This window comes from Melanostigma gelatinosum (genome assembly GCF_949748355.1).
Source record: "Melanostigma gelatinosum genome assembly, chromosome: 4".
NCBI lineage: Eukaryota > Metazoa > Chordata > Actinopteri > Perciformes > Zoarcidae > Melanostigma > Melanostigma gelatinosum.
In genome coordinates this window covers 17,451,473-17,461,472 of record NC_136637.1, presented here as the reverse complement: position 1 = coordinate 17,461,472, position 10,000 = coordinate 17,451,473, and positions in this window count along the sequence as shown.

The following is a 10,000-nucleotide window of genomic DNA, read 5'->3' as shown; positions in this document are numbered from 1 at the left end:
TATAGTGGTTAGTACTCTGCGTTGTGGCCGCAGCAACCCCGGTTCGAATCCGGGTCACGGCACTCTTTTAAAGAGACCATGTACATTCTATGAGAGAGACGCAGTTTTCCTCTGAAATCAGAAACCAAGGCTTGAAGGATACATTGTAATGTTCCTCCGTAGATCGCTGAGTTGAACTAACCAAACTTCACAATGTAAAATAGCGTCGAAAGTGGAACTCCTATTTAATGATGGCCATTATTTACAAAATACATAATTGTCAAATATTAGTCTGCCAAAAAAGCAGCAGGCCTATATGTTGCCAGATTACAGTTCCCTCTTGAATGTTGGATAGTTGATAACAAGTACCTCAAAATTGTGGGCTACTTAAGCACAATACAAAAATTAAGGCAACTGCTTGGTACTGATAAAATGCTCATCATAGTTCCGTCCCCGTCTGTTATACTGAAGGGTGGAGATCAAATTGCTTATGACATGCCCCCCTTGTGACCCTGCAAAAAAAACAAAGGTGCCCTATTGGATGTCCATATGGTTAAGAAAACCCTTTTCTTCTGTCTTTTAATTTGAGCAAATACTATTTTATTCATGGTTTATTTGAGGTAACAATCATAGTCAGGCCTTCGTCCCAAAGTATTGCTAATGGATACATTAATATTATTCTGCTATTTGCCCAAAAGATCTTTGATTACCTTTATTGTCATCAGTGTGACATCCATCAGCAGCTCGGATACAACTCAACTGAGATATGAGTCACTTCACAAGTTAGGAAAGCTGATAAAAAAATGTTTTACTCTTCATCTTAAAAGAAGAACCAAACATGTGCTCTCAGGATTTCTTCCTCTGAGACGTTTTGATAAACTCAAGCTCTGATCAGCTCTGAGTGTCTTTATGGAAACAGACTGAACTTTCAGACGGCAAAGCTTTTCCTTTCCCAGCTATGCAAGTTAATGAAATTAAATAAATGGCCCAGTGGTGGAGGACACCCACCAGGGACCATGCTTTTGTGAGTGTGACTTTTTTCGACGTGTCATGACCATTCATATGTGTTTATGATTAAATTGTTAACGAGAGCAAAGCGTAAAGTAAATAAACTTGAACCTGCTCCAGCGCAGGCTAACTTAAGTTAGCTGGTTAAGCGTGCCACTCCCCCGGAAAAAAATGGCAGCTCCCTTCCTCAGAGATCCCATTGATGAAGGAGCGATTTTAGTTCGATTAGCGTTTTATAGGGAGAGAGTTCTTCCACATCGCCAAGTCAATGTCCTGTAGATGAGAGTATACTTGGCAATAAAAATAATAATTCTGAAAAGAGGAACATGTTCAAGAATAATTTAAGATATCCATGTTGTAGAAGAAAGCCTTTATTTGTACTGTATTGGTCAACCTGTAAATAAAGAAATAAGAATTTCAGTTCAGTTACAATTCATGCCAAAGCTCACAAGTACTTTAGGCAACGCTTTGCTTTACATGGTTACACTTACATCTGCCGATCAAGCAATGCAATGTCCTTGTGGATCATCCTCATTTTCAGCTGGCGGTGAGCAATTTCTGTACGCAACTACCGCTTGTACAGCGTCCGCACATCTTCATGGTCAACCTGAAAAAAAGACAAGAAAACCATTCATAACTTTGTTCAGTGTGGTGGTCAGATGCCAACTCAACTCAGACCTCCCCTCACAATGTGAGGGTATTAAATGAGAACTCACCTCCCCAGCACAGTGAGAGGGGCCAGACTCCGGCGGATCAGGCCGTTGTCCAGCAGGATTTGCCTAAAGGAATGCATTGATGTAGTCCAAATACCACTCACAGGGAGTGAGTTGGATAAGAGTAGTCGTTTCCAAAACTTGCTTTTTTCACATCACCGGAGAACGCCGACACAGTCTCCTCATCGCCTTCGTTACCAATTATGAAGGAAACTCATAGAATGAAGTGCAGTTATCTTTGAGATAAGGCCTCCTCCCAGTACTGCCCACCTCTCCAGAGGAGCTGCCCCCAGCTATGCCCTCCATTATGGGCCTACCCCTATTGTGCTGGAGTGCCAGCTCCTCAGGAGTAAAATCTGGAGTCTTAGGTCCCCACCCCGTCTTGACCATATCAGCCCTCTTTTTGTTTGCTAAAATATGAAGGATATGACACTGACAAGCTGTTCAACACATTACCATGGCACATATTGGATTGACTCACCATTCTGAATAATGTGTTTGTGCTTCGTTTTTACTTGCTCCCATGTCCTCTTGATGGCTGGGTTGCAACTACATGGGGGTTGAAAGCACTCATAATTATATGACAGTGTTATTAGTACATTAGTATATATATATACATATATATATATATATATATATATATATATATATATATATATATATACATATATATATATATACATATATATATATATATATATATATATATATATATATACATACATACATATATACATATATATATATATATACATATACATATATACATATATACATATATACATATATACATATATATACAACCCAGGCGCCCCGATGCACCTGGACCTCCACAACGCCTCCCTGGACTCTGCATCTCTGCATCTGTACAATAAAAACATGTTACCCCGGGAAAGAGGCAACCCAGGTGCATCGTCCCCGATGCACCTGGGTTCTCCACGACCAACACCATACTATCAAACTATCAAACTATCAAACTCACCGACAGCCAGGTGGGGACACTACCTATGCCCTGCAACAAGCCTGGGGCCCCTTCGCTCCCCCAGGGGCCACCTGGTCCACCTGGGGTAACACAAAAACGTGTTACCCCAGGAAAGAGGCTTCATTTCAATAAGCCTGTATAAGCCTGTACAATAAAAACGTGTTACTTACCTGATGGACCTGATGGTTACCTGATGGTTACCTGATGGTTACCTGATGGTTACCTGATGGTTACCTGATGGTTACCTGATGGTTCTCCATGACCAACACCATAGTATCAAACTCACCGACAACCTGGTAGGGACCTGTATAAGCCTGTATATACAGGCCCATCCGCGCGGAGCCGAAGCCAGGTTCCCGCCCCGAGGCCCATCCGCGCAGATCCGAGGTTCCGCACTTCTCGCCCGTGACCTGTACGCCCACCTATGGTTTAGGAGACTTACCTGATGGACCAGGTGCATCCCCGATGCAAATTTGGCCTCATTCACCACAGACAGAGCCTGGATGAAATCAAGTTTTCCAATCTATTTCTAAGTGTTTTCGGAGCCCTGGTAGTCACTACCGGAGGGGAGGGGGGTCGGTGGGGCCACAGCACCAGCGTGCTGTGGCCCCCGATGCACCTGGACCTCCACAACGCCTCCCTGGACTCTGCATCTCTGCATCTGTACAATAAAAACATGTTACTTACCTGATGGACCTGATGGTTACCTGATGGTTCTCCACGACCAACACCATACTATCAAACTCACCGACAACCTGGTAGGGACCTGTATAAGCCTGTATATACAGGCTTCATTTCAAGGTCAACCTGGGGTAACACAAAAACGTGTTACCCCAGGGAAGAGGCTTCATTTCAATCAGCCTGTATAAGCCTGTATATACAGGCTTCATTTCAATCAGCCAGAGGCCCATCCGCGCGGAGCCGAAGTAGGCCCACCTATGGTTTAGGACAGGGGTTCTTAACCTTTTTGACCTCGGGGCCCAACTTTTCAAGAACAGGTCTTTAAAGTTTGACAGGAAATATATGATTGGCTGAGGGAGGCCGTGGCGAAATCGCCCACTGTCAGCTGATAGAGTAGGAGCCAGAGAGCGAGAGTCAGAGAGATGAGGGAGTGAATGAGAGCATACAAAGACTGTCCTAATGTAGGAAGTCAGAGTAAATCCTCAAACTTTACATACCGGTAGTTATAGTATTTATAGTCATACAGTTGTAAATTAATTATTTCAAAATATCACTCCTCTGAGCAAAGCTCTATACGTTTTACTGTACTTGACCCTCAGTAAATAATCAATGCTAACAATTTGATATTCAAGGAGGGATTTGGTAATCCTTAAATTATTATAGTGGCACCAAACATACTAAGCCAAATTACGAAAAGTGCTGACGGACAAAGTCTATTCTGAATCCAATGCTACAGGTCAGATATGCTGCTGGTTCACACGACAGGAGTTTGGTGAGAGTATATTACCCCATCATTGTACATCGGACACCGGAAGTACCCAAACGCATGTTGGCACATGATTTGAAGACTGGCCATCCCCTTGTTTGATACTACTGAAACAGCAGCCCAACACAGCGACATGTCACCGTTCAGGACTCTCACTCAGGAGATACGTGACTGCCTCTCCCCGACAGTACACGCTCACTGTCACGATCAGGGCAACCAGGGAAGTTACTCTTGCATGTGTCACAACTACGTTAGAGGCAAGACCAGTGTCCAGATATAACAATGATCCATAGAAACTTGTGAGGAGAGAAAGCACAGAGAGTGAGTGAATGACAGCATGAAAACACTGTCCTAATGTAGGAGGTTAGAGTAAATGCCAACATTTTACACAGTTAGTTCATTATTTTACAACTGTATGATTATAAATACTATATTTCAAAATATCCCTCCTCTAAGCAAAGCTCTCTAAGTTTTACTGTACTTTACTCTCAGTAAATAATGTTACCCCGGGAAAGAGGCAACCCAGGTGCATCGTCCCCGATGCACCTGGGTTCTCCACGACCAACACCACTATCAAGCTCACCGACAGCCAGGTGGGGACACTACCTATGCCCTGCAACAAGCCTGGGGCCCCTTCGCTCCCCCAGGGGCCAAGCCAGGTTCCCGCCCCGAGGCCCATCCGCGGTTCCGAGGTTCCGCACTTCTCACCCGTGACCAGTACGCCCACCTATGGTTTAGGAGGTTTACCTGGTGGACCAGGTGCATCCCCGATGCACCTGGTCCTTTCAATAAGCCTGTATAATAAAAACGTGTTACTTACCTGATGGACCTGATGGTTACCTGATGGTTCTCCACGACCAACACCATACTATCAAACTCACCGACAACCTGGTAGGGACCTGTATAAGCCTGTATATACAGGCCCATCCGCGCGGAGCCGAAGCCAGGTTCCCACCCCGAGGCCCATCCGCGCAGATCCGAGGTTCCGCACTTCTCGCCCGTGACCAGTACGCCCACCTATGGTTTAGGAGGTTTACCTGGTGGACCAGGTGCATCCCCGATGCACCTGGTCCTTTCAATAAGCCTGTATAATAAAAACGCCTATGGTTCTCCACGACCAACACCATACTATCAAACTCACCGACAACCTGGTAGGGACACTACTGCAACAAGCCTAGGGCCCCTTCGCTCGCCCAGAAGCCAAGCCAGGTGCTCGCCTTAGGACACCTGCGTTACCGTTTGACAGGTCTCACCAGGGTCACATACGCATTCACGAAGTCCAAGTTCCTCTCTTGGCTCCGGCCGTTTGGGGCACTTACGGATCGTGTTCGCCATCTTTAACGATGTTGCCCGCGGACCACCACGTGGAGGTACGATCCAGCCGACTGCTCAATCACCCGACCGGCCTGCGCGCCATTGGTGTTTTTAATTAAACAGTCGGATTCCCCTGGTCCGCACCAGTTCTACCAGTTTTCGGCTCAACCTCTCGAAAATTTTCGCTGGTTAGCTCTTTTCTGAAAACTGAGTTTCTGTAATCGTGCGCAAGGTGGCTTGGTGACAATCTATTAAAATGGCCAAAATCGGGGGAGGGGCGAAGCGCTGAACCCGTCAGCGCTTCGCCCATTCCCCCGATTTTGACCCACAATTGCCAAAATCGGGGGAGGGGCGAAGCGCTGAACCCGTCAGCGCTTCGCCCATTCCCCCGATTTTGACCACCTATGAAAATTACCAAAATCGGGGGAGTGGCGAAGCGCTGAACCCGTCAGCGCTTCGCCCATTCCCCCGATTCCCCCTCCGTGGCGACACTGACTTTTTATTCTTTTTTTTTGTTTTTGTGGATCTGGTATTCCCACACGCGCTATCTCCGCGAAACAAGCACGCACAGCCTCGCCCGTGACACTGAATTGTAGGTCTCATCGCCCTCTACACGCAGGTCTAGGTTGATCGGAGATGCGTTCGGCCTCACGAGGTCGGCAAAGGGCCGGAATTTCGGGGATTTGCGGGGCCATATCTCCCCGGAAATAGAACGCACAGACGAGACCACCACGCCGAATTATCCGCCTTGACGTGCTCTCACTGGAGAAATTGTCAGACAAATAAACCGAGCCCCACAGCCGATGTTGGACGGGGTCAAAGTCGGCGTGTGCACCCTCGATACTCCGACGTTTGAGGGTCGTGGTTCTCGATTTTCATAGCGCTATTTTTCGAATTATTTTACAAGTTTCACTCATTTCTTTCGGTGCTTCTGGTAGTCCACATCTTCATGGTGGTTCTGCTATCACAACTTCATTTTTGGATGGTTATTTTATTCGTATTTTACAACTTAACGTTCGCGGGTCTCGGAGTACAACGGACCCAATTTCCGGGTTGCACGGGTTTAACTGGGTCCATATCTCCCCGAAAATAGAACGCACAGACGGGACAAGCCCCTTCAATTGTCGGCCTTGACGTGCTCTCACTTGAGAAATTGTCAGACAAATAAACCGAGCCCCACAGCCGATGTTTTCCCGTGGGATGCCGCAGCTCTCTGGTTGCTTTGCTGCCTCAGATTTGCTATTAAATCATTTACTCCATGTCTTTTTAAGCCAGCTACTCCTGTGCATCTTCTGAGATCCAAACGCATAGTCACGATAACGGCTCCATACACTGGGCTGGATGTTTGGGTGACACAGACACTGCAACTCTTTTTAACGCCACGATTTTGGAAAATGAGAACTTTATTACCACACACAGATGCTGTATATCCAGTCACTTTCGAAGCCATCAGCTTATAACAGTTAGTCCTGAAGACTGGTTGCAGTGGATATGAAGCCAGACACAAAGTACTGTCATTGTCAAAAAAAACACACACATGCCCATTAACATCCATTACCTCTGGACACTTCACAACATACAGAGCATGCCAGACTCCTGAAAAACCCAATTATTTTTGCATAATGATGCACTGTACAAACTTCTATTGCATATTGACGTGCTGTACAAAAAAATCAACAAACCGCATTGTCAGCTCACCATCCACCGGAGTGTGGATGGTGAGCCCGTATACTCACATTGAGATATCCTAGAGATTCTCACCCGTTAAGAGTCACCAAATATGAAAACCTGTGAATAGCACCTCCGACTCATTTGTGCTAAGGCAACCATGACACTATTATGGGAAAAAAGAAGGTAAACAAATCGGCTAAAACAGTAATTGAGCTGCCATGTTATTAACACAAGTGGACATTGAAACAGGCACTTTATTCGTACCATCAGGTGTTTTATGTGCAGATTAAAAAACAAGTTATGGGGGCAGACCACACGGATACAAGATGTGAAAATAATATGAAAAGGGCTTGTGGAATGGTGTTGGTGTCCAGTGGACACTCGAAATAAACTTGTTGTGCAAAGAAAAGTCCAGGAGGAAACAGACTCCAAACCTTCCAGTGAGGCACAGGTATTGATTTTGGCTTTCACATCAGCACCCAATACCTTATGGTCAAATCAAAAATGGAGATGGATCTCTCCAGCAAAGTACCATGAAACGGTCAGTTCACTACCCTCACACATTATGTACATGGATAGAGATACCACAAGGGAAAATGAGGATATATTCTGTTTTGTCTGATTTGGGTGAACAGACCCTTTAACGCTGCCTCACAAGCTATGCGTAAGATACACCAATTAGCCGAGTAGCAATTGTGATGACAGTACATAATTAGCCACTGGTGAAACAAGTAACAGATTTATAATCAATACTCTCATGAATACCCTCAGACCATTGCTTTTCACACGTTTCCATTATTTTGCACACGACAGTATCACCACTAACAGGGGCTTCTGTTGAACCCGATTAAATACAAACTAACAATGGCATGGCAGCACATTCCATCTATGGAACAACTGGTCTGAGGTTCTGACTCCACTGGAGGAAGGATTGGGATGTTATGGCATCACACGAGTAACATCAATTTAAAAACCGTGAATTCATTCGATAGATATCTAAACTGGAAGATTGCACGCGTCACTATTTTTGGTGAACTGTGACGTCACCTCAGATTGTAATTATCCACCATCAAAATACATAGTTTGGATATACTATACATACGTATATGTATGAAAATAGATTGAATGGATTTCAAAATGTCCGCGAAAAACACTAAATTTCAAAGAGGGGGAAGAAGAAAACGGCAACACATTTACAATCTCAAATCTCACATATTTACAAAAAAAAACAAAGACGTTTTGTATAAAAAGTATACATCTAGGAATTGGCCCCCGTGGCACACCTGATACCGATTATCCTTCTCGCCTCAGGGCAAAAAAAACACCGTTTCTACGAGACAAGAATCAGCTGTGGTAGGATGCTGCTTTCCTCAGAGGAGCTCGTCTTTTGACTGGAATGTTCACTTTGTACTTCGCTGTCCGGCGTCTCCCGGGGGACACTTTTGCCGGAGGACCGGCCGAGCCGACCCCTCGGTTTAGCGGGTGTGTGCGGAGAACGGCGAGACCTTTTAAAGGGAGGAGTGGGAGCGGCGCAGTCCGTTTGGGTTGCGGAGTCCTGCTTTTCAAAATCATTCGCTGAACCGCCTGAGGGGGGCAGAGCGGCCCTCACGGAGTCTGCGTCGGGTAGGAGCTGTGCGGCGGCACCGGAAGCTGCTTCGTACAGCCCAAGTGCCTGCCACAGAGCTGTGGAACTGTCTTTGACTGAGGAGGGAGCATCTGCAGCATCGCTCCGCTGAAATAAAACAAATAACTTGTTATATTACAAGACACATCTGTTTATTTATTCAAATTAAATCATATTTTTGTCAAGAAATAAAACCACAACTTGCTATTCCATCATTTGAAAATGAATAAAACACACAGATGGAAGCCGGTACAAATGGACAGAGACTACAACAATTGTTTGACACACAATACTGGATTAAGATGTGTTCTAATGGCTCTGCGTTAGGTTGTATGTGTGCTGCATGGCCGAGAGATAATGTGGATCACAGAGCATTCTCTGTATTATAAATGTATTATTATTATTCTCAGCGCTCCTCTGTCTAGGAGATATTTATTTATATATTAAAAAAAAAAATCCAAAAAGTTATTTTCAAAAGTATTAACGGGAAAATAAGAAAGATCAAATGGTCTGACCCTCCCAAAGAAAAGACTCCTCTGTAAGACTTATGGAAAGTACAAATCTAGTTTTCAGATATTTTCTTTTATGAAAACTGGATAAGGAGTCAGAATTAGTTTTGATTATTCCATTTGTTCATCTAATACCCTAAGAATGTATTTTATGATGTGACTGTTTTCTCACTTGGTAAATGAAGACTGAACACAAGAAACAGCTGTGATATCCTGAATACTGTGAGAAGTGTTGGGACTGTGAATGAAACTGTGTTAATGTCACTGTCTCCCTCTACTGGATGAAGTGGGAAGTAGGTTTAAGGTGACACTGGTGATGGTGACTAACAAAGTAATTTAATGTGTCGGAATTAATTATCTCACTTTCATTTCCAAACACTGGACAGCACATTTAAATAAATAAGTGATCTACAGCCCTCTTATAGCAGCACAACGTCCATACCACAGTAATCAATACTCTCAAGCTGAGAGGACCAACCAGCTGTAAGGGAAGTTTGTCATGTTGATGTAGCACCCCTTCACTCAATAGAGTGGTCTCACCTACGTCACGATCTCCTTAGTTACGAGGTCTGTCCGCCATGTTGGAGTACATACAGATCCTACATGGCGGAGAGTAAACAAGGAAGTGCGGCGAAAATACCATACTTTGAATCACTGGATAGTGCATCAAAGATTCGCTACCTGGCCAAATTGAAGGTTATTGGCAGTGGTGTATAGTAACGAAGTAGAAATACTTCGTTACTGTACTTAAGT